At 42.8% G+C, this 23,897-nt stretch overlaps 1 protein-coding gene across 1 annotated transcript in view; it reads left to right on the forward strand.

The window, feature by feature from the left end:
* Window positions 1-23,897, forward strand: part of tenm3 (teneurin transmembrane protein 3) — a 303,357-nt gene that overhangs the window by 22,988 nt on the left and 256,472 nt on the right. Inside the window, exon 3 of the mRNA XM_048996054.1 lies at window positions 10,339-10,384. The gene's annotated coding sequence lies outside the window, so the exon portion shown is untranslated. The remainder of the gene's footprint in view (window positions 1-10,338; window positions 10,385-23,897) is intronic.

Below are 23,897 nucleotides of genomic sequence, written 5' to 3' on the forward strand. Positions count from 1 at the left end.
TTAGGGGAGGGTGCTGCCTCCTCAGCCCCTAACACCCTGCCCTGCAGCCAGGCGATAAATGTGTGTTATTTGAAGATGATAATCAGGGAGTTGGAGACTCTGGTAAATATAGCCAATTGTACTGTTTTCCATACTCAACCTTGCTATTGATGTGATGTCCAGTCGCTGTGCCTGAAGAAGCCAGCTGGACCTCTTATAGCTTGGAGAGCTCAGATGTTATCCTGAGTCCTGGCTTCTTGAGCTTCACGAGCCGACCTACTTGTTAAGGTCCCATGACACAAAAGAAGCCCGACTGCTGTTCTCACACCTGTAGCTTGTGTTTCATTCTGTAATTTGTGACTCGTTAGTGTATCCATGAGCCTGCAGTGTCATCCTGTGTTCAACCTGGCGGCTTGTAGTTTACCAGCCAGCCTGCCGGCATGTATTGTACCTTGAGGAACTGGGAAGCAGAGACGTCATTGGCACCCCCGTCTGAGCCACTTTGATCTCAGATGTAGTTGCTGGCCAGCTAGCAGAACCGTTACGGGGGGCTAGCTGGTGGAGCAATACTCAGTAGTGGCCACCAGAGGGAGCTAGGTTAGCATGGGGACACGTGACCCCGAAACGCAGCTGTACATTACATTGATGCCTGTTAAGTTCTCATCCTCGTCTCATTAGGACAATCTGTTTCCTGATGAACTTCCCCCTGAAAAATGCAAGCGGATGTTTTGCATTTTCTATGTGAAGTTGTTAGAAGCTGCTGCAGTGCTTGCTAACTTTCCACCAAACAGGCAATTTCTCATCAGTTTTTTCCTCCCCCTAAGAGCACACAGCTGTTACCGATGGTGTTGAACTTTTTGGGTTTTTTTTAAGGACCTCTAGCAAGGGGGAGTCACTTGTGCTGTGCAATCAGTTTCCTAGTCCCGGAATGTGGCTCAGTCATGAGCACTGTGTCCCTGTTTTATTTAACACATGTTGTTCCAGTCAGCCAAACAGACTCCACCTCTTAATGGGGCCGTTTTCACCAATCGCCTGCCCAGTGGGTATTATCAGCCTGTCCCTGGATTGATTTCCTCTGAGCCCTTTGCTAGTTCGTGGTGTGAAACGGGGGCATCAGTTACAGTGGTGGCAGTGGTACTGAGAGGGTCGAGCCTGTGTCACAGTCTGGCTGCTTGCTCCTCCCCCAGAGCAGTCCTGCCTCTGTTGGGGGTGGGGGGTTCTGTGAGGTTTGACTGCTGCTTGTGAGAGTGGGAATAGGAATAATTCAATGATGAAGGTAATGAACAGGGCTCTGAGTTTCGGTTTATACGTCAGTACGTTTATGAGGTCGGCCAAGGAAAAAGACGACTGTCCGATATACCTCAGTGATTGTTTTAATGGATTTTTAAATTAATCTTTCTGCGGGGACAATTCGATGAAACCATAGAGCATTCTGGCTTTTCATTAATGCCCTTATTCCTTTATCTGATAACTACTCCAACATGATTTTGAGTCAGCTGAGGTCTTCGAAAGGGTGTGTGTGGGGGGGTGGGGGGGTGGGCATAAGCTAAATATGGGTTAACTGCTTTGTGTTTAATTGACCTATCATTAATCAAATCCTTTAACACAGTAATGCAGCCTTGTAATATTAATTATGGTTTAGTTCCCTACAGCTGGACGTTCTTTTGTAGACAACAGATCCATCTGTTTGACGCTCCCAGATAGTTCTAATAGTTTAACTAATGAATGGTGCTAATGAGATCAGCCTACAAACTATCAGAAATCTAGCACACACATATGGCAACACAAATTGACTCAATAAACCATAATGATGTGCGAAATGTCACGGATCGCGGCAAAGCACGCAGCTCGCCTTTGCCCTGTGAGAGCAACTGAGGATGTGGGATCTGCTGGCCCTCCCTTCTCACCTTAAAGATGACGTCTGCACTTTGAAAGGTGTCAGTTTGTCAGACCGCTTTCACTTTCTGCTTTTGATTGCCCCTGTCAAAAATGAATAGGCTGACTCTGCAGCCTGTAATCTGTATTTCTTTTGATGCTGATGGGAGGGGGGTTATCAGAAACAGGCCTCAATGTGGGCAGAGGGGCAAAAAAGGGCAGCGGGTAGCGTGGAGGTGAAAGAGGTAAACAGACTTTTTTTTTCTTTTTTTTGGGGGGGGGGGGGCTTGCTTTTATATCTTAGAGTGGGTCACTTAACCTGAATAGAGCAGTATCCAGCTGAACCGATAAATCAAACTGTAAGTCAGGCTGTATAAAAGTTTCTTCTGCTAGTGTGATTTAAGTAATATTATTTTTTATTTGCTTATTTTCTTTAACAGTTTATACCCTGGTGTTCAGGGCAGAGTGGGTGTCTGTAGGGGAAAACACAGTCGCTGTTTTAGGGACTGAGCAGGAGTATCCTGGTTGTTAGAGGACTGAGTCCACCTATAGTGTGTAATTATTACTGCTCTATGGGTACATGACACACAGTGTGTGTGCGTGTGTGGATTATATTTATATTACATTGTGGGGACCAAATGGCCCCCACAATGTGATAAAAATGTGTTATTTTGATGTAGTGGGGACCATTTTTCAGGACCCCAAAAATCTCTGAATGCAATCAAAAAGCTAAAAATGCCAAAAGTCTCGTATTTTATTTGGTTACTTACGGTTAAGGTTAGGGCTGGGTGGGGGTTGAGGTCGTCGTGCTGGGATTAAAGTTTTCCCCATAGAAATGGAGAGTCCTCACAAAGATATAACACAAACCTCTGTGTGTGCGTCTGTGTGTCAGAGTAAGTAAGTCAAAATTCACTCTGTCACAGACAGCGGTCACAAGGTGCTGAACAATTTGAATACAAACTGTACAAGTGTAACACCAGAACAAAAACCAAGATTGAAGTAAGAAACTGAAACAAATCAAATGCAAAACAAAAACGCAAAACAGGCAGATAAACATATGCAGATATTTGTGTGTGTGCGTCTATGTCTGTATATATAGTATAAGTATATCGGCATATACAAATAACACAGATATCCAAGCAATGTAAGTTGACCACAGTAAAGCTACCAAAAAGCCTGCCTAAACAAATGTATTTTGAGGAAATTGTGTTTCTGTTTAAGAGATAGAGGGTGATGCTGAACACAGGTGCGTTTACCTGCACACAATCTGTTGCTCCAGTAGAGCATCACACTGAGATATGCGAGGTTTGGACTATTCCTGAGCAGGGTGTCTGACTAGAAAGACAACCCGTTGTGGAGATGATATGAGATGTAGGAATGGGAAGCCATTTAGTAGATTGTTACCTGAGCAGAAATAAACACATACTGTACCTGATCTGCAGCAGCTTTCAATCTTCATCCCTCAGTGTCTGGTTTTTAAAAACCTCATTTATCAAAACATATTGAATGTACAGGCCTGGTTTTCTTCAGCTGTCCCTCTCCAAGCAGACAACCATAGACACCAACTTGACCCAGAGGACAGGAGCTTGGAGGGTTGTCCAGCTCTCTGAAGATGCCCAAAGGCGCTGCAAAATATACCGTAGACATTACCCCCATGCAGTCCTATTCCTGGAGGACCTGAGCTCAGAGGATTGTCCAACTCTCTGAAAATGCCTAAATGTTCTCCAGAATTTACCATAGATGTTAACACCAAGAAATCCTATTCCTGAAGGATTTGAGCTCAGAGGATTTTTGAGCTCACTGAAAATGCTTAAATAAAGACACCATAAATGTTAACACCAGAGAACTAAATTTTTGGCAGGTCTCATCGTGAAAGAGTGCTCCACCTCTTTTTTAAATGTTTGTTTGCTGCAAGAACAGGATAAATGAGTTAAATTGGATACTAACCTGGTTTAATAAATTGCCTAAATACTCCACTGCAAAAGTATAGGACTGAGTATGAAAATTAAGACTGAGAATGCTGTTTACAACACAGTGATGGGGACTTGCAACATGCTCCTGTAGTGTCAAATATGCCATGAATCTGCCATGTGAATATTAAGTTGGGAAACGTGTTCACTATTCCACTCTTGCTATGAACATGTGTGCCATAAAACACCTAAAATTGACAGCTTGATGATTCCATTACAATGGCACTGAACCCCATCATAAATCAACCATACTCCATACAGTTGCACTGAAGGCCTTCTTAACATATTCAAGGCCATTTGGACAATTAATTTATGATGCGTATTCCTTGTCATCCCTCTACTAGCCATGTTAAATTGCTTTAATTTGCTCTGAAGTACTTACTGTACTCTCCTCTGACAGCTGCGCAAAGAAGGAATTTGGCGCTTATTCGCAGAAAGCTGGCTTTCTGAGGGGGAGGTGCTATCCATTTCTCATAAATGGATCATCATTACCTACCTCGAGCCGACGAATGGCAACGAACGGCTGGAGCCAGTTAGCAGAGAGCAAGAGGTTTGGCCCCTTCATGTTTTCTAGTGCTGCCGGTTATGCAGGCCTGAAATGGCATTCATCCATGTGTAGGCGATGTGGTTGCTTGAAAGCTGTTGTAGCTGATGATTAACCACAAACCCCAGCCTGTAGGAGGGGCTTGTGAGCTCATTGCACCTGTATCCTGCACCTCTTCACTGCACAGTGACCTTTCAGTCTCGCAGGAATGAGATGGTAGAAGGTCCTGCATGCTGAACTTGTGTGTTTTATCTGGGGGGCTAATATCAAAGCCACCTTGTATATTATACGTACCTCTACTATTCATACCAGCCACATATAATTAAATTTGACCTTTTTTATTTTAGTAATATAACAACTCTGGATTAGGAATTGAATACCAGCAAGGTTACATGTGATACTACTAAAGTGTTAAGTGGGAAAGATATTCTGTTGGCATTTTTACATGAAGTGCGTGACTAAGGGAGAACCAGTTTTCCTCATGTAAATACCCACAATGCAGATGCTAAATAGGAAGGTTTCAGCTTTATGTTTGCATGTCCTAGTTATGGAGAGGGTTTCCTTGATGGAGGAGGACCTTGTAGCCCTGCCCTCACTCCCTACAGCCTGCTCCTGATTTGTAGTCATGGCTGCAGAATGAGAATGGGAAGATTTTAAAAGCTGGTGTAGAAACAGGCTGCCAGTTACTACGAAAGTCACTTAGGCAATGGGGAAGACTGAGGTGGAGGGATCAACTTGACAAGGACCCCCTTCCTGGAACAGAGCACACACTGCACATTCTCATGTGGATCTGGTCAGCTTGCCATTTGCCATGCCCATCTCTCCCAAGTGTGCCCAGATGTGGATGCTGACCTCGTGATCCTGGAAATACCTCAGCAGGGCTCACCGTCCCGATTTTGTGTGTGTTTGTTATGAAGGCACTAAGTGGGTCACATAAGAGGAAGAATTCTCAGCTTGAGCAAACTGAACATTGGTGTGTGTGTGTGTGTGTGTGTGTGTGTGTGTGTGTGTGTGAGAGAGAGAGTGAGAGAGAGAATTTGTGAGTGTGTGTGGTGCTTTTACCTGATGGTCACTCCAGTGGAGAAAGTGAAAGCCCGGTCCTTCCCTCTGTCTCAGGGGCTGTAAGCATGAAACAGGGTGTCTGCAGGCATGGTGGCCGGCCGGACTCCTCACTCTCCCCTGGCACTGCCAGACCCGTTCGGCACGCTCCTCCATCTCTGCTCCATTACCCAGCCCGCCGCGGGGCCGGGAGCTGACAGGAGCTTGACCGGGGCCGGAGCTGGGGGGGCGCGGTCTGTCAGACATCCAGGGACTGTCAGCCACGGCATGCTGGGAGCGACAAAGGAAAGAGGACCTCAGTGTGTTTTTCCCCACAAGCGGAATGAATAAGACTGACTTTTATATGTCACACCAGCCTCTCTTGAAATGAGGGGGGAAGCTTATCGGTTTTAAAAAGGTCATAGTGTTGTGGAAAGGGGGGTGGGTTTAAACTGTCTGGACCAGGTGGGAAGTGGTGGCTGTATTTGTCTTTAACAGGGATCTTCGTGAAATGTACTCCATTTTGAAATCACTACAGTAGTGGGAACAATGAGCTATGGACTATTATTTTCCCAACTGATGAATGTAGTATGTGGAACGCTAAATGATAACCCATCAAGGAAATAAACCCACTTTGATGGTCCTTGGAGTATGTCTGTGGCTAATGGCGATGGTTTCACTCTCCTGCTATAAGTATAACGAATAACCCAATGAACTTCTGATGAGTAAACAAGCTCCTGACAGAAATGCATGGTTGATTTTTTTTTTTCTTTGTTATTGGACAGAAAATCAACTATTACCGTCTGTAAATAATTGACTGTTTTGCGTCAGTAATGTCTGTGTATGAGATGACTCCTGCCATGGCCACACACTGAAGAATGTTCCACCTGCCTCTGTGAGATGTTGCAAAAGAGCCCGTTAAGGTAATCATCGTTCATCAGTCATCATCGTCATTCTTCATCTGCACATGTCACCACCATGCTGTTTTCTCCTTGCTCGTGTTTTACCAGACAGGGTCCTGGGGAGTTCAGATAGGATCTCTTTTCATCTCGTGCCTTGATTCCGTCGTCCCTGGCTAGAAAAAGGGGAAGTCTACCGACGTGTGTGTTGGCTTGGCTGCTCCCCCTATATTTTTGCTTCTGGATGGCGGGTTGTGTCTTGCTTTAGAAACTGGATCTGAGGTTTAACTTCTGGTTCCGGAGGAGACAAATAAACACAGTAACATCAAGAGATGCTTGGTTAACAACCACCTGTGAAGTACTGATTATTAGCATTAGAATTGGCACTGATGATCAATGGTTAAATTGAAGTTCCTCTGTGTGAACTCCCCCTCGCCACATTCTGGGTATGAGGTAAATAGTGCACTCTTCTTCTGTTGTTTTTTTTTTTTTTTTTACACGTATATGTTTACATGTGTTTGAAGTGGTTTTTATCTTTTACCGCTGCGTACCCCCTTCCCGGATGGGTGAAATGCCTCTCCTGCTGTGGTGGAATGGCCTTTGATTCAGCTCTGCTCCGATAGTGACTAAGCCAGGGCATTGGGCATCCATGGTACTCTGCCGTGCTGTGTGATGTGCGGCGTGCTGGCACCAAGATCGAGCCACTGCAGCCATGGGTTCCTGCCGGGGTGGGGGCTCGTGATAAATCTCGTTTTGCTGCTCCTGATGCGGTTTGAGTCTCTCGGATGGCCTGGTCTCCTCCATGGATTTTCATTTTGCTTCCCAGATTGACACGGAAAATGGGTTATTTGCCTTCGCTCAGGAGGAAGAACTCATCCGTACCTGAGGCAGATGACCTCGCAAATCTGTTTTTCCCGTGTTCCCAAAACGGCAGCCCACATCCAAGTGGAACATATTCCATTTCAGATGTTTAATGTTCGGTGAGTCTTCACCACAGGTCTCTCTGGCTCATCTGTCTGCTTTATTAGACTGCTGTATGTGTGTGTGGCACACCCAGTTCCAAAAGCTTTCTTTAAGTGTTGGACTGAGGAAACCCTCATTAGCCACGTGAGGCAGAGGCTAAGATTCACCGTCACGGTCGACAGGAAGAGTAGGGATCCCCCCCCCCACCCAGTTCGTCAAAAGCAATGCTCAGTGCTCTCACTGCGGTCCTCCCTTGACCTCCTGGTCAGGATGGGCATCCTTTGGGATGACCAAGGGTCTGCTGCCCCCCCCCCCCATTTACCCCAAAATGGCCAATCTACCAAGGTATCTGCCCCAGCTTCCAGAAGATCCAGGTTCTTGTGCTGCCTTTAGGAGACCAGTCACCTGAGAGATTGATGTGCAGTTTCTAAAACCTCATGGAATTTAAAGCCCAGAACAATTTGTCTACTTAGATGTTCCTTTGTTATCATGTAGTCTTGGGTGACTCGACAAGGGCGTGTTGGCCTCCACCAGCCGGCCAAATCCTGCAAGCCTGTGAGTTAGTCAAAAAGTCTCATTCTAATGCGAATATGACTGCAGAGGAAATGATAAACTAAAGTAATACGTGCAGTAGTTTGGGGGAGGGGCTGTGGTGGTCTGAGTCAGGCGGGGGGGAGGGGGACGTACAAAAACCGAAACAGCCCAAGTAATTTGGTGCTGTGCAAAGATGGCTTTTGCAAGCGGCAGACCTGGGTAGTAAATCAAGTCCTCTGGAGACGAATGAAATATTCATCCAGCAGTTTATCAGAGACACCGATCTTCACCACATCTTAATTCCATCATCGGGCGGGCAAAAAATTTTAGTACGGCTCTCTGTGTTCGTTAATAATTTATAAAGCATTTATAATATGGCGCCCCCACGTCAGGAGGAAAAAAAAAAAGAAAGAAAAATCCAGGACGTGCAGTCTGGAGAACTAGCTGAGTGTTGAGGGATTGTACTGCACACTTGAACCTTCTAAACAACATCATTAAGAGGGTATGGAGAGCAGAGCTATTTGCCTTTCCAGGGAAGACAGGTCTCCATTAGTGCATCAGTCTAACGGGTTGGGAACAGACCCAACTCTGCGCCGTGAACGGGTAACGTTGAGATGGATTACTTTACTGTATAGTGTGAGTGGAAGAATGTTAGAGAGGCAGACCAGACTGTACGGTATCAGTGGTGAATGGCAGATGGATGGACCCTGCTGCATTGTGCAAGCATGGAACTTGTCGGCGATACTTCCTCTTTTCTTTCAAACTGACATTTAGCCTCTTCCTGATACACGTGTAACTGTAGTATCCATACATGTTACTGTGTCTCTATAAAGCACTGTATGCGTTAGTGGGGAGGTTTATGGTACATGTCACTTGTGCATGTAGCCGGACTCCCCTGCACAGTGGAGGGTGCACACCTCTGGGATTTTTCGTAAGTTCTTCACCTCCTGATTTGTGTGGTTTCGAAGTTAATCTGCTTGTTTTTGGAGTGCAGGCTTCCGTCAGGCTACACAGTATTCCATTTTCATCCACAATAAGAGCTGATGGCAAGACAGACACGTGGCCTCAGACCAGCGGGTGATATTACCTGCTGGCAGGGTGATGAGTGCGGCACTGTGATCCTGGGCTCTCTGGGTGTGCAAAATCCTTCTCTCATCCTTTTCTGTCCCTAGAAACCCTGTGTCAGACGGATAATTTACATAAGTAATACTGGAAATATTTTTTTTCAATTTCCTTGAACTCGTTTGTTAACATGTTGCAGCCTTTCAAGTTCTTTGTTCATCCTGGTAGTTAAACCAGCCAGGTCAGACTAAGGGCCCTGATTGGCTGACTTGGGACCCCCAGCTGTATCCACTACATCCCCCTACCATCTCTTTTAGGAATTGCTGATGCTTGTAACTCCTGCTCTGGTGTTACTATATGTATATTTTTCTTCCACGCTGAGTTTATGTGTCTACTTGTGTTTGTATGGATTGCTCTGTCTTTCAGGCAGGATTTGTAAGGAATGTTATAAATTGTCTGCCTGTGTGAGGTGGAAGAATCAGCTTCCCTCCCCAGAGACCTGTACTCTAGTCTCTCCGAGTATCCGACCTGAAAAAAATACTTCGTAACCGCCCCCCCTCAAAAAAAAGTAAATAATAATAACAAAGACTCGTTTTCTGTATGAATTACATTTAAACAAAAGGAATATGTTTTGTGTGATGATATGCTCTGATCGAAAGAAAGTGTAACGTGTGTTGAAGTGTATGTCAGGATCGACCGCCGTTTTAAATAGCGTTACTATACTCTTAGCCAATCTGCCCGGTGGATCATTTATTCAACTCGTTTGTTTAAAGCTGATCCAAGTCAAACAGACACGACGATCATGGTGGTGATTTCTGAAATGATGCGGCGGGAGCGGGCTTTTTGGAGCGGTAAACCTGCTTTCTCAGAGCCCGGACCTGTGTGTATCTGTGCATCGCTGGAACTCTCCCAAGTCAGTCCTCACTGTAGGTGAATTGCAAAACGTGGAGAGTGGTTTGGAATTAATGCTACCGAATATTTCGTTATTTCATATAATTTTCCGTAGTTTCGTCCATTTTTTAATAATAAATGTTTCGTTGTTCCTGCAGATCGAATATGCAATGCGACTTTTCCGGTGAGGCCGGTAGATGGCGCTCGAGTCTCACTTCTTGTTGATGCGCTCGGGCGCTAGAAAAGCCATTTTGCCTGGAGCGGACTTGAGAGCAATTAGACTACAAGCGGTGCAGCGGCTGACATTTTACATATGAATTGGACATTATCGTGGAACAGCTTTTTATGTCGGAAATGAGTGACATATGATGAAATAGTCTGCGGCCCTTCGCCTTTGCTCTGTTACTTGTCATTGCAATCCTTTGCAGTCAAAGGATATGAAAAAATATACTATCTTTACATTGTTTGTTGCACTTTTGTCTTTGTTTGAACGCAACTCCAGCACTGTTGTGAGGATAGGTTGGTGGCCATCAGTATGTATTTGAGCTGGATGATGACCCTCCATTTTTATTCTTCTGTGCAGGTTGCCAGGCCGACCGACAGGAGAAAGAGAAATCAGCCAATGAAACGTGAGTAAGCCCTTTACTTCCCATTCACACACCCAGTCCCTCATTATCCTGTTTTATTTCATTATACCTGGCCATTATACAGCTCTGCGTGTTTTATGCCAGTAATTCTAATAATAAGTTGTAAAAGGAATGGCATTTGTTCCCATTGTCGCGATCTGCCTTCGCAAGCGTGGGGTGTTTTGCCCACAAAGAGAAGACGGGTCTAGAACAATTTAGGTGTTGCGCTGTGAGTGAGAACAGAGAGAACGGAGCTGTAAGACACCAGGCCAGCGGCGTCTGATCGGTGCCCTGCGGGGTCTCGCGATGAATCTCGCCCATCTGTTAATTCATGCATATAAACATGAACGGCACCATAACCCTCCCACCAGCTCCGTCCGACACGACTCAGATGAACAGATGACCCCCCCCCATACACACACCTGCCTTGAAGTTCTCAAGGTTGGGATTTTTCTAGTGAGGGGCCTCCTCTATATATCTGCCCCCCCCCCCCCCCCCCCCCCCGCAACTCTTGCCTAATTTTTCTTTAAGATAGGACGGCAACATAGGGTGATGGTGTCATTTCCCTTCTCAAAGACGTAACGGGGGATGGACAGGCGCTAACCATGAGTGTAAGGATTAAACACATAACAGAGATGGTGAAAGGGGGGTATGCTGGGGGCATTCTTTACTGCTTTGGGACCAGTATGGTCAGCCCAGCACACTGGCTGCATGTCCTTGGATCATCTCTGAGTTGAAGCTTTTGAGGAGGACTGACCGACTTCATTGCCTGAGAAACATCTCCACACACGCAGGAGTGGCGTCAACAAGGTCAGCTTGGTCTTGTCCTAGAGCTGCCTTAATATGCGACATAAACACTTAATCGGGCCATTTTATTTCTGTGCGCTGCTGTGACCCTTAAGATTTTTTGTTTCATGAAATGGCGGCGGTGTGGTAGCTAGTGCCAGTTGAAATGGATTTGAATGGTCATTTTGGTGAAACGTACCTCAGCGGATCCCGAAATAGCATCTAAATTTCAGTGCTAGCTTAATAAAAACAGGATTTTTGGCTTCTTAGTGCTGTAAATTACAGTAGGTAGGTTACATAACTGTAATACTGATCTGTTCCAGGGGCTTGAGTATTGATTAGTTTCTCAGCTATACTTGTATTAATTGTCAGTGAAACAGATTACATAAGGAAAGCCAAACAGCAAGACTGTGTCTGTGGTATTGGTGGATGTGATGCAGACACCGTGTTAACTGATGGTTTGTGATTTGTGATCTGTCGATATGCTGTATATGTTTATGAAAGAGCAGGGTTTCGTGTGTGTTCTTTTTAAACATGAGCACAGTGTACGGTGGCTTTTAATCTCCACGGTGCCTGAGGGAGGGCTACGTGGGTGATCAGTTTTTGCTGTTATTTTGGAAGATCTTCCAAATTTAGCAGTGCGTTATGACAGGGAGCCTGTCCTGACATTTACAACTGTACCTCCTCCTTTTCACAGAAAATGCTGGGGGAAAAAAAAAAAAAAAAACGTAATTGGAGTGATAAAGTCTCAGTCTGTTTTTATGACAGTCCAATGCACCTGAGCAGCCCTGTGTGAATAGTTTAGGGAGATAAAAGTAGGCAAGGTGTGTGAAATCAGTGCTATGAGAGTGCGATAATTCCAGCACGTTGCCAACTTTCCTGGTGTGCGTCTGATTTGATTGGCCAGGTAAAACATAAACATCTTGACATGGAGCTTTGGAGAGATGTTACTTTATTATATCCCTCCAAGGATGTACAACGTAGTTCTCTAGATAAATCTGTTTCCGAATTCCGTTCTGAGATAAAAAAAAATTTGGGGTAAGGACCGAACTCTTAAGCTGTGTGTAGTGCAATATTTCAGGCAGTTATTGACTGTAAAAACCCTGGGAAGTAGGGATGTTGGATTTTCACATGCGAAGCTTTTTACTCCAAATTGGAGTGAGGTTGGTCTTTTTATGTGAAAATGTGGATGATTTGGCAACACGCAAAAGTAAACAATAGCAGTGTTGGAATGTATCTGTGATCAAAATGTTACTGGTTTTACTCCCATAATGCTCCCCTGAAATAGCTGTATCGAAGTCATGAAAATGATTATGTACATATGTCAAATTTGGAAGAAACCCAAAATTTCAAATTCACCGGTTCCTGTCTGTAATGTGCGTGGTGCTTTCGTAGAGTAAGAAGTGTATATATTATCATACTGCATTTGGAAATCTGGACTATGGTTTATATTATGACAGGCATATACATCAGCGCGCGTTCCTTACCTGATATACATAAAACAAACTGAGTGCGCGGGTGGTGGAGGGTGTCTGAGGGTGACTTTCTCAGAAGAGCTCGTGGGAATATTCTGGGCTTATGGGTAAGAGAATGTCCAATTTATTTGGGCCTTATCTAATTGTCTGCTAAATACTGTCCACGCTAGTTTTATTAGGAGAAAAATTAAAGTATTATAGTGTCCTCTAATTAAAAAAAGAAAACTTAAGGGAGAAAAGCAATCACCAAAGTACTTTCCCAACATCCTCATTAACCTCTTTCGTTATTAATTAGAATTACTATGTTTTCAAGACTGCAAAGTGGCTGACTTCATAAGAAAATATTGTTAACCGTCATATTAATTACCAACTTAATTATTTTGAATCATAAGTAGATGTAAAGGCTGAGTAGTTTACAAAGATTTTTTTTTAATTAAAATGGATTTGCCAGGATCGAAATTAAGTATATATTCCTTATGTGTTTCTTTATCAAATTCACCACGGTGGAGTAAAATTATAAACTAATACCATCATGTTATTCATAAAGGTATAAATATTTAGTCTGAAATAAATTTGATTGCGCTTTTTCATCAGGTTATAACAAACAAAACAAGTTTCTGTATGTTTTGTTCGGTGTGTGTTTACATTCATTAGTCTGAATGGGAAAAACTGCCAGCTGCAAGCAATTATTTATCCTCTATTTGACATTTTATTTTCATATTTTATATTTCATTTATATTCATGCTTTTTTAATTTCTTATTTGTTCTCTGTAAATTCACAAAAGGGTTGGGTCCTCCAATAGATGGAAAGGCCAGGCCGATCCCTTTAGAAAAATCACAGCAATAAAGGAGCCTGTATGGCCCTGTTAGCGTATGTGGCTTTTCAACGTGGAAAAAGAGTGGACTCACTTCAGCTTAATCCCTGATTATACTTCAGTCATTTATGGAACTGGATATTGTTACTACGACGATTTCGGTTAAGCACTTCACTCACAACGTTGGAACCCCTCTTGGGATTTGAACCTGCAACCTTGCGGTCGCAGGTTCTTAATCCCCACAGAACCGGCTGTCTTGTTAATAAGATGAGCACTGTGAGCTGGAGGGTGCTTTTCCAGGCCCCTGGCTCAGGGCTCGCGCTCCAGTTATCAGATGCGTGTGTGGCTTTCTTTGTAAGGGCTTTGAGTGCTGGCAGCTACGTGGCATGTCGTGCCCTGTCCCTCCTGACGAGAGGCCTGAGCTGCGTAGATAAGGCTGTGGCGTGTAAGGAGAGCGGTGATGCACCTTAAGTAGCTGAGGAGGGGCTCTGATACCGTCGCTCAGGGGATGTTTTCACCTCGCTTGTGTGTCCTGCTGCACACCCTACGAAAGTGTTGAGCTTTGGTTTTGATCCCACCCCTAAAGGCTTGCAGGACCCTGAGCTGGACATCATGGTTATCCAGAATACCATTTGTGATGCCTGCTCGCCAGCCATCTAATGTTCCATAGTCACTCGGACCTTTGAAATGCTTAATATTCTTTTTGAAGTGGCCTAGAGGTGGGCCAGCCCAGATTTTGCTGTCCTGAGTCAACCAGCTATGGAAGTTATCCAGCAAGCAGTGGTGGCTGGATACGACGCCACACTGGAAGCGACCGGTCAACACGCTCGCCCAGTCTCCAGACTGTTGCAGTTACAGGATGTAAATTACAGCGCAGGCAGCTGTAAGCTAGGAAATTGTTAGGTTACTGAAGCTTGCTTCATGGTTATTGTAGGCTGTCTGTTTTCTGGACTCGCTGGCCTCGCCATCATACGACACTGAGTTTACTTAATGAAACACAGATGCCTCACACAGGATGTGTGTCCTGGGTCCGTGCCGCGTAGATCTGGCCTAATCATTCTCCCCCTCATCCTGATTGTGTCTGCAGTTAATCTAGTGAAACTTGTTTCCCATAGATTTATGACCTCAAAATCTAAACACGGTGCGGAAGAGATGGGGGGCTGGGGGTCAGACACAGTCAATAAAGCTCCTTTTCACCGGTCATTGACAGTCTCTTGAAAACCACGATGCCGGGCTTCTCTTGGCAATGTGAGTTTTGGACCAAATTTAGTCTTCCCGTTCTCCCAGAATCACATCTGTGCTGAAAATCCATCTAATAGTAAACACCTTAATCATGCAGAGGACAAATAGTTATCTGAACAAAACTATTGTTTTTATTTGTAAGTACACTACAATGTCAGGAAAACACTTCACAATCGGTGTACAGGGTAAAAAGATGATTTTGCAGCTCACTGGTCTTTAACTTTCAGACAACTGGTCATGTCAGGGACTGTGTACTTTATTCTCAGTCACCCCCTTCTAAGATTAAAACCATAAAGAGCCCTGCTGACCTTTATGTTGTCACTTGGGATCTCGTGTTGATTAGATTCTGAGGTCAACCTGGTTAAAGGCAACTAATGATTTTGTTCATAATCAGCATGACCAATATACTCTGAACGTGGGCGACCAGTGGTCATTCCCTGTGGTCACTTGATGATACTGTGTGCTGCTTTGTTTAAAAAGTGTCCTGACTTAAAAATATTTTAGGTCTTTTACGTGACGTTAGTTTTGGGGGATACCAGTAGTTGGCGCTATGCATAGTGGATAACTGACAGTTGCACCATTTGGTGATTTATGGAGAAGCTGTGTGTAGGTCATGTACTGTGAAGCTTTCCGCATGCATGTTGCTGGCTGTCGATAGCTGTTGTTGGCTATTTACCTGCATACTCCATGTTTATAAATGCCATTCAATCTTGGGTCTGTACTTTTGACATCATATGTGTGTGGAAACAAACAGTTTCTAAGGATCTTTCTGGATTGTTGTCAGTTACATTCAGATTTCATCATTGTGCTCACGTTCATGTTGAGAGAGTGTTGTGTTTATACAGGCAGATATTTGCTTGGGATTTTCCATTTAAATTCCACATTCAGTGGTACAACAGCAGTGTCCCCCCCCCTGGGATTACAGCTGGCCACCATTCAGCCAGGAGTCCGAATCTCTTAGCTGATTCCTGCCCCCTCTCTAGACAAAGGATTTAAAAATACAGTCATAACTCGGCTCACGAGTTTAATTTGTTCGAGGACTCAGTTTGCGACCCAAATCAATTTTTCCCATTTAAAATAATATAAATACAAATAATTCATCCAAACCTCAGAAACATTGAATTTTTTCACTTTTTTATGTTTTTCTGTGACCGAGAATATAGAGTTAAATTAAAATAACCTTAAAGAGCAAAAAATGTAAAGAGGGAACATATGTTTATGGAAGGCGAACCAATACACAACTGAGCATACGCTTGTTGGTGGGCTGGTCGCTTGAAAGACACCAAAACACGGAAAATCCCCCCAAAAAAAACAAAACAATTAACATTAACAGACTGAGTAACAGTCAAAAACAATACAGCAATTTCAAAAATGTTTTTATTATTATACTGTACATTATTTTCATATGCCTAAAATTTTATGTACATTTCGTGATGCCACATGTTGTATGGCGATGAACTTCTTTGTCTGTACTGTAAACAAACAATTCATAGTTGCCAGTATGCGTGAATGGAGAATATGACACTTAACAAATTATTAAGTAACTCCTATTTATTAATGAAGTACTGTAATTTTATGTATAGATACAGTATGTGACTTTTAAATTCCATCACAAACATGTTTATCAGTCACTGAAAGGTACCGCTATAACAGAACGTTCTCTCTCTCTATTTTTTTTTTCTTTTTTCAGATATTCGACCTCTGAAGAGATATAGTAAATACATCATCTACAACAAGTTTTTTATACATTTCACAGCCGTTCTTGGGCATAATGTAGGCTACACTTCCTTGTGTTTCGGGTGGTTCTTTGGGACGCTTTCAATGGACCCTTTTGGGGGATGTTTGTGTTTTTGCAGTCTGAAACAAGGTTCGCCAACCGGTACAAAAAATTTTCTAACATCTGGTTCGTAACCCGATTTGTTCGTGAACAGGATAGTTCGTGGGTCGAGGTACCACTGTATATTCATAACACTCATCAGAAATGCCGCCTGAATATTAAACAGAATTAAGTTCTGTACAGACTTTAATTAGTAACTTTTTTAAAAACACAATGTATAAAATCTTTGAACCTTTGAAGTCCATTTTAATTATTATTTCCAGTAACCATTTCCCAATCACATATCCACCACAGCCTATCCTAGGCCACACATTCTCCTTCACTCACATGATGAGAGTAACTTCTTCTGTAATCTTCGATTAAAAAAAAATAAAAAAATTGTTGAGCCTGAAAATGACGCTGATATTGATATTCAGACTCCTATCACCATGTGTGTAGGCTGGTCTTTCTGGTCCTTGCACTCATAACGGTGGAACCCTGTCACAGCAAATGCCCCAAATGCCCACATACACTGTTCCATCGGCCCCAAGCCAACTTCACACTCTTTCCAGTGGCTTTTTAAACCCACGAGCACAGCTTTTGGGGCTGGCAGATTGCAGAATGCTCTAGGGATCAGTTTAGATAGAGAAGCTGCGCTTGGACACTGATCTTGGTTTGGCATGCCGGACCGGACAGGAGCCATGCACTGCTTTAATCATCCCTACTGCAGGAGATCGCCATAAATACAGAGTGACCATTTACAGGCAGGAGAAACGTGTACAGGGGCATCCAGCCACATCTGGCTAGCGTGTCATGCGTGTGTCAGTGTACTTGCTGAGTAGTATGCTTTTGGAGTGTCACAGCGCTCATTATAATGTTTGTATTTCAAAACGTTTGTGACTGGACACATTTTCGATCTCTGGGGCCGGAAACGCTGTGATGAAACAGTGGTGTGAATGGGGGGGGTGGGGTCTTTACACAGTGTGTCTGTCACACTCGTGTCCTTCACCTTTTCCATAATTTGTTGAGGCCCCTGACAGGCGTCCGAGTTTTTGATGGGCGTGCAGGTCCATCCATCATTCTCTACAGTCGCTGTGAGAGAAAAAGAGAGAAACTTTGCCCAAAATGAAACGTAAGCAACCATGTCGCAGAGAGCTCTTGATTACTGTTTAACCATGACAGTCCCCCTCGTCTGCAGCCAGGTAACCTGCTGGTGACTGACACCACAAACCGCTGCGGCCGTGCCTGGTATCTGCACCGAATCCCACCCATGATGGGGAGATGGGGCTTGACAGCGGATTGGGGGCCATGTCCAGCAGTGTGAAATCTGGGGTCGCATTTTAAAATATAGTCTTTGTTCAGGTGGTCTTGTCAGCTTACACCTGGACCGAAGACCCTCTTGCCTGGAGGCACTGTTTTAACCTTATAAAACACACCAGGGTGGATTTGTTCATCCTCCATTGGGTGACGGACTTGTAAACCGGAGGAAATGATATTTTAGACAGAACCTGACATTTTAGAAATGACAAAAGCCTTGTAAAAGGAATGGAAACAGGAACGGCTCTCTTATAATTACTCTGTATTACTATATGGTTTTGTTCCTACTCTTGCGCTGGAATAAATCTTATATTCTTGCTATCTGTGCGCTTTATTCTAGCACTTTGTGTAATGACACTGGTGGCCCAGTGCCCCCCCCCCCCCTCCAACCCTCGGCCCCCACGCTTAACCCGTTGCCATAGTGAGCGATTTGGACCTGAATGGCAGCTTATCATTATAACATCTTTCTGAAATACAGCTTCATCTCAGAACAATAAATAATTGCATGAAACTGCTATATAATTATTATATAATGAACTCACTGCAGTATATTTACTTGAGACACATATGTTTAACAATAACAGTTTTATATATTTCTTTTAAATGGACAAAATTGAAACAAATGTTACCCTGTGAGACAAACGTCTGCTTGCAAGCTAGCTTGATGCATGAGCTCTGCTGCCAGTTCCTTGTATTTAATGTGTGTTCAGTCCGTGCCCGAGCCCTGGATAGTGCTCTCTGAAGGCTTGGCTACCTCCTTCGGTGTAGCAGGCATGCATTTCTTGACGTGTACCTGGACAGGACTGTCAGTGAGTTTTTACGTGTCGCCGTCACTTTAAGAGGCCGGCAGGTGCCTCATCATTTGAGTCCTTATTCCTCTGAAAGTTTTTAAACTTTAGCCCCCCCTCCCCCCCCCCTTGTATTTCTGTGGTGCTTTTAAAGAAGTCTGCAAAGAAAACAATTATAAGCTGGGAGATCTTTTTAAAGTGTTAAACACTGTCATTTTAAAAATGCATAAATTCCCACTAAATGTAAATTTGAAGATATTTTGAAACTGTAATTAATGAGTCTATGAAGGAGAATAACAATGCGAAATTAAATTATGCGACATTTCTTTGCAAATGTCCTGGAATCTTTCATTTCTTTTTAAATATTTATTTCAGTGTTTTCAAAATATTTATCCGTACATGTCAGAAAGTAGTGTTCGTTTTTATTCGGATATTTAGTTATCAACGTGTATGCCACATATAGATATAAATTATCCCTCACCAGGTTTACTTATTACAGCTTAAAATGGGTGAATTCTCAAGTTATGATACATGAAAAAGAATTAAATTAAATCTGGGATTCATTAACTTGCAGCCATTTTTTTTTTTTGGGGGGGGGGGTGTAACCAAATAGCCCAGTTAACTATATGCTGATCAATTACATATGTGTTATTTTTCCCAAGGCACATTCATAGGTTTGTTCGTTTTTTAAAAGAGACGTCAGTTATTTAGGGGAAAGCAGGTTTCCGTTTGTACCATTTTTCCTGAGGTTAAGTAGGGAAAAATGAGTATCCTCACAGTGCTTTTTCTTACGAAAAAACGCCCCACATTTCCATGGAACACTGTAGCTATAAAGATTTGGATTTCAGAATTTGATGGGCAAGGAACGGAGCGGCATCATTTTTTACAATAGTGAGCCGGTCCGGAACACCCTGCGAGCCCGTAAAAGTAGGTCAATGGGAGGACCACCCTCCCCCCCAGACACACGCACGCACACACACACACACACACACACACACACAACCACACACACCTCTACCCATGTGACTCGTGATGTCATAATTTACTCCATACAGAGAACAGCACATACGGTGTAGGGTCGGCATCTTAATTTTTTCCTCAATAGATATTAATTAGTAAATCAAAATGTAATTTCCGCTGACATGTTTTAATATATTAATTAAATGGCCTGTATAGGGAATCGGTTCTTCCTATACCTCTTGTACTTGAGGAATAATTATGCCAAAATGTATAGACACTTTTTCACTTGAATTTAGTGCAAATAATATGCCTATAAAATGCATCAGAGTAAAGCAAAACGCTATTGGGGACGTTGGTTTATATCGAAACCTAGCTATTTTGAGCATGATTATTTTAACAAAATCAGCTGTCTTTGAAATCGTGCTTTGTTTTAATCAATAAGCGCATGACAGAGGTGCGCGGTGGCGGGGCTTATAAAGCGCCAAATGATCTGAGCTAATTGATTATGTGATTAACTGGTGAAAACCCGCGAATGTGCTGCGTTTCTCCGCTGCGGGCCCCCTTTGATCGGAGTTTCGGTGAATAATTTGTCGGAATGGCCAGTACTATCCCGAGCCGTTTTCAAAGCTGGGGGGATGCGACCTCAGGTGTGGAAGCCGAAACCCGCTTTTTTTTGTGTTGTCAGGTGCATTTCCAAGGGGCTGTTTTACTTAGGCCATCAGCAGAAGAAATTTTAATTTCTTCTTCCCCACCTCGAACGCTGACCACAGGGGAAATGCGAGGGGTTTTAGGAGCGCGTCCAGTGCGTTAATGTGAAAACTTAATTAAACGAAGGGTAGAAACCCATTATAGGTGCGACGGAATTAGACAGTCAATCTCCAAACCTAAATTGAATTTTTAGCAGGCGATATCTCCCAGCGAGTCCTGTTGGGAGAGTCGAGCTCGGACCTCTGGGGTCAATTTGGAAAGCAGTGAACACACGAAAAAATGCACACGTACATTACTGAGATCGAAAAGCCAATTAAGATACAGCTTCTGGAATCCAATTAAAAGACAATTTCTCCCATGGTAATGACAAAAAGGGGGCTTTAAATGGGTTTTGTTTTTTTCTTTAAGAGTGGAAAGCAAGCGCTATTGACTCCAGCTTAAATTGGTCTTTTTGAAAGTAAAGAAGTTGATCTGAAAGGCCGAAAGTCACTGTTTTATCAAGTCTAATAATGACAAACATAATTGATGCCGTGTTAAATCTCATTTGTCTGCATTATAGAGGTCGCTAGAGACAGACATAATTTGTTAGTCATGAAGCTAATACTGATTTTAACGTTTAAAAGTGTAATGCATTTCTGTTTCTCTTAGACCAGATTTTTTTATAATGGACCGTAGCTTTTAAATATTTACAGCACTAGATAATGTTGTTTTCTGATATTGACATAGTAGGATTATTACAATTATTCACGGTCTCAACAAACTTGATTATCTAGGAGCTCAATTTGCCCAAGTATTAGCTGTATTTGAACTGCGCACGCTTCGCTTTGACGCGTAAAGTTTGTACTTCAGAGGAGCAAATTGATGCGCTAAAGGGACCGGTGAAGGGTTCAGTCTTATGAGCCCCATATAAAAAAATATGCGAGAGCCAGCTCTGTAGAATGAGTCAGGACCTCCATATATACAGGGTAATTTAATAAATCCGCAAGCATAGTAATGCTTTACTTTCTCAATAACGACAATGAATAATTAAAAAGAATGACGCGAACCGGGTGCAATTCTCTGTCCAATAATTATGCTATTATATAGCAGAAGTTTTGTTGGTTTTACCAACGTATAGTGTTTAGCAGTTAAACACTTTATGAATAAATAACGGAAAGAACTTCGATATTTAGTTAATACAATATTGTCTGTTTGGCTAAATCCATTGTTTGATTATGTGGATGTGCTTTCTTTTTTCAATTTTACATTTGTGTAACCTGCATTCAGCAGTAAATCCTTGCTGTTGACATCAAATATGTGTGGTTTTATATGCAAAGAGTAACGACCTTCTGCGGAACTTACACTTCTTTATGTAGGATGTAAGTGCTGTAATGAAATTCATGATAAAATCTCAGATGTATATATTTTAAACCGTATATGTCGTATAACCTTGATAATGCATTAGTAATTCGAATAGTATTTGCGCAGTTGTATTTATAAGAAGTTAATGTTTAGTGATAGTGGGTGTCCGTCAAAGTAATACCGAAGTTTTCCTCTTGCTTGTTATGCGAATTTTTCCGCATCTCCTAAGGTGGTCGCCCCGCCTTGCGCTCAGCGTATTTGGCCCGCGGAGGACGGTAGCCAGAAGCGGGAGGTGAAACTACCCAGGTCAGGGCTGTGTCCGTTTTCCGCCACCACAACTCTTTTATGAAATGCATAATTTATCAATACTAAGCGATTTGCCCATGCTGTAATTTTTGAGAGAGAGAGAGAGAGAGAGAGAGAGAGAGAGAGAGAGAGAGAGAAAGAGAGAGAATATATATATATATATATATATATATATATATATATATATATATATATATATATATATATGTGTGTGTGGGGGGGGGAGAGAATGATGAGGGACTAAGTTGAATTTAACCTCTCATTAGGTGATCAAGTTTATTATTAATAACGATAGGCCTATCATTTATTGTTTTGAATCTACCTCATCTAAACATTTTGTTGTAATTTCGCTGCATAATCATTTTTTATTTTGCTTACAGTAGAAGCGATGTATCTAGAGACCGCTGTAGATCTGTTTATGTAAAGTACGAGTGCAGATCTTTTTGTACAAATAATGCAAAATAATTCAAAACGCAACACCCGATCCAGAGAAGACGTGATATCTTTTTTAGCGCTTAAGATGGGGAAAGGGTCCCAGCATTCAAATGTCCACCGTTATTTATATGAATATATTTGTGCGTTGCATAAATATACCGTACTGAATCTAATTAGGTTCTAGGTGAAGATGGATGTGCGGTATTGTTTTGCCTTTTTCCCCGACCCCTTTTTGCCCCCATCATCAGGGCTCTTAAGAAACAAGGGCGAAGCTTCCCACCACAAGGAGAGAGCGAGGAGTCTGGGAGATGAATTTAATTCTGCCAGTTCAGAGAGATTTTTTAGTTTGACACGCGCGGCGGGGGGTCTTTGAGAGCTTGGCAGCGTCCTCTGCACTGCAAGCTTTGAAAATCTCTCCCCATAGCCGATCTGCTATCAAAAGCCTGGGATAACGTGCCCTACGAGGTACCGCATCCCACAGAACATTTCTAGAGCCGTTTATTTATTCGTCCTTGTTATATCTGGATATATCAGAAATCTTGAAGGTAGTTTATCAAAGGACGGGAGGAGGGGATGCTGGAAATTGCAGAATCTTCACCTTTTCCTTTTTTTTTTTTTTTTTTTTTTAGCTTATCAAGCGATTTTTGCTTCATTGGAGCGCAACCTTCTAAATATACGACCGTGTATTCATACAGTGGTACATTGTCAGCCTTAAGAAGTGGGCCCCCCGCCCTCCCCAGATAGCTTACTGCGAGTCCCCTAATAGGCACCAAGGATCAGTTTTATTGTTGATTCATAAAAGTGACCAGTGGATTGTGGCCCCCCATAAATACATGCATATAGCTCCTCCATCCACGCGTATGTGCAATACTGAAAAGCTTCGTTTGGCTCTGCTGTCTTACTTGAAATCCGAATAAGCGCGAAAACGCGAGTGTGTATAGGATGATGGGAAATAAACGAGTGACCATAAAAGGTAAAATCCCCATTCTGTGAGGCGTGCGTCCGCCCGCTCATGGTCCGTGCACGTGCCCAGATGTTAGGTGGGCTCGCCGTGCCCACGCGTCGTGCACACACCCTAAGCTGACCGTTCAAGAGCAAAGTACGATGAGATGTCATTCCAACGTGACGTCGTGTTAGATTTAAGAAAGGCGAAATGAAATATTTCATTAGAGCAAAACAGGATTTTGTATGTGCAGCACTCAAAAAAAAAATCGGATTTCTCCCATTTCATTACTTTAAAAAAGGGGAACGTTGTTCCAGTAAACATGAAGTATTTTTGGTTTAACAAAATATATGCGTTGTATCAGATATCTGCCTGGTAGCCGTTAACTGTAATTTGCTTTTTATGTTCGTCGTAAAGCCGGTATAAAATGTGATTCGACAATTAACTTAGAACGTCTACTAGTTAAGCAGGTTAAAATAAAATATTCATTTGTGAACGTAAGTCTTCTTAAATGTCTGATTATTTTATATGTGATATAATGTATGCTGTAGAGCGTTTTTTAGTACAAAATACTACTTTTTATA

The sequence above is a fragment of the Brienomyrus brachyistius genome, chromosome 25, assembly GCF_023856365.1.
Source record: "Brienomyrus brachyistius isolate T26 chromosome 25, BBRACH_0.4, whole genome shotgun sequence".
NCBI lineage: Eukaryota > Metazoa > Chordata > Actinopteri > Osteoglossiformes > Mormyridae > Brienomyrus > Brienomyrus brachyistius.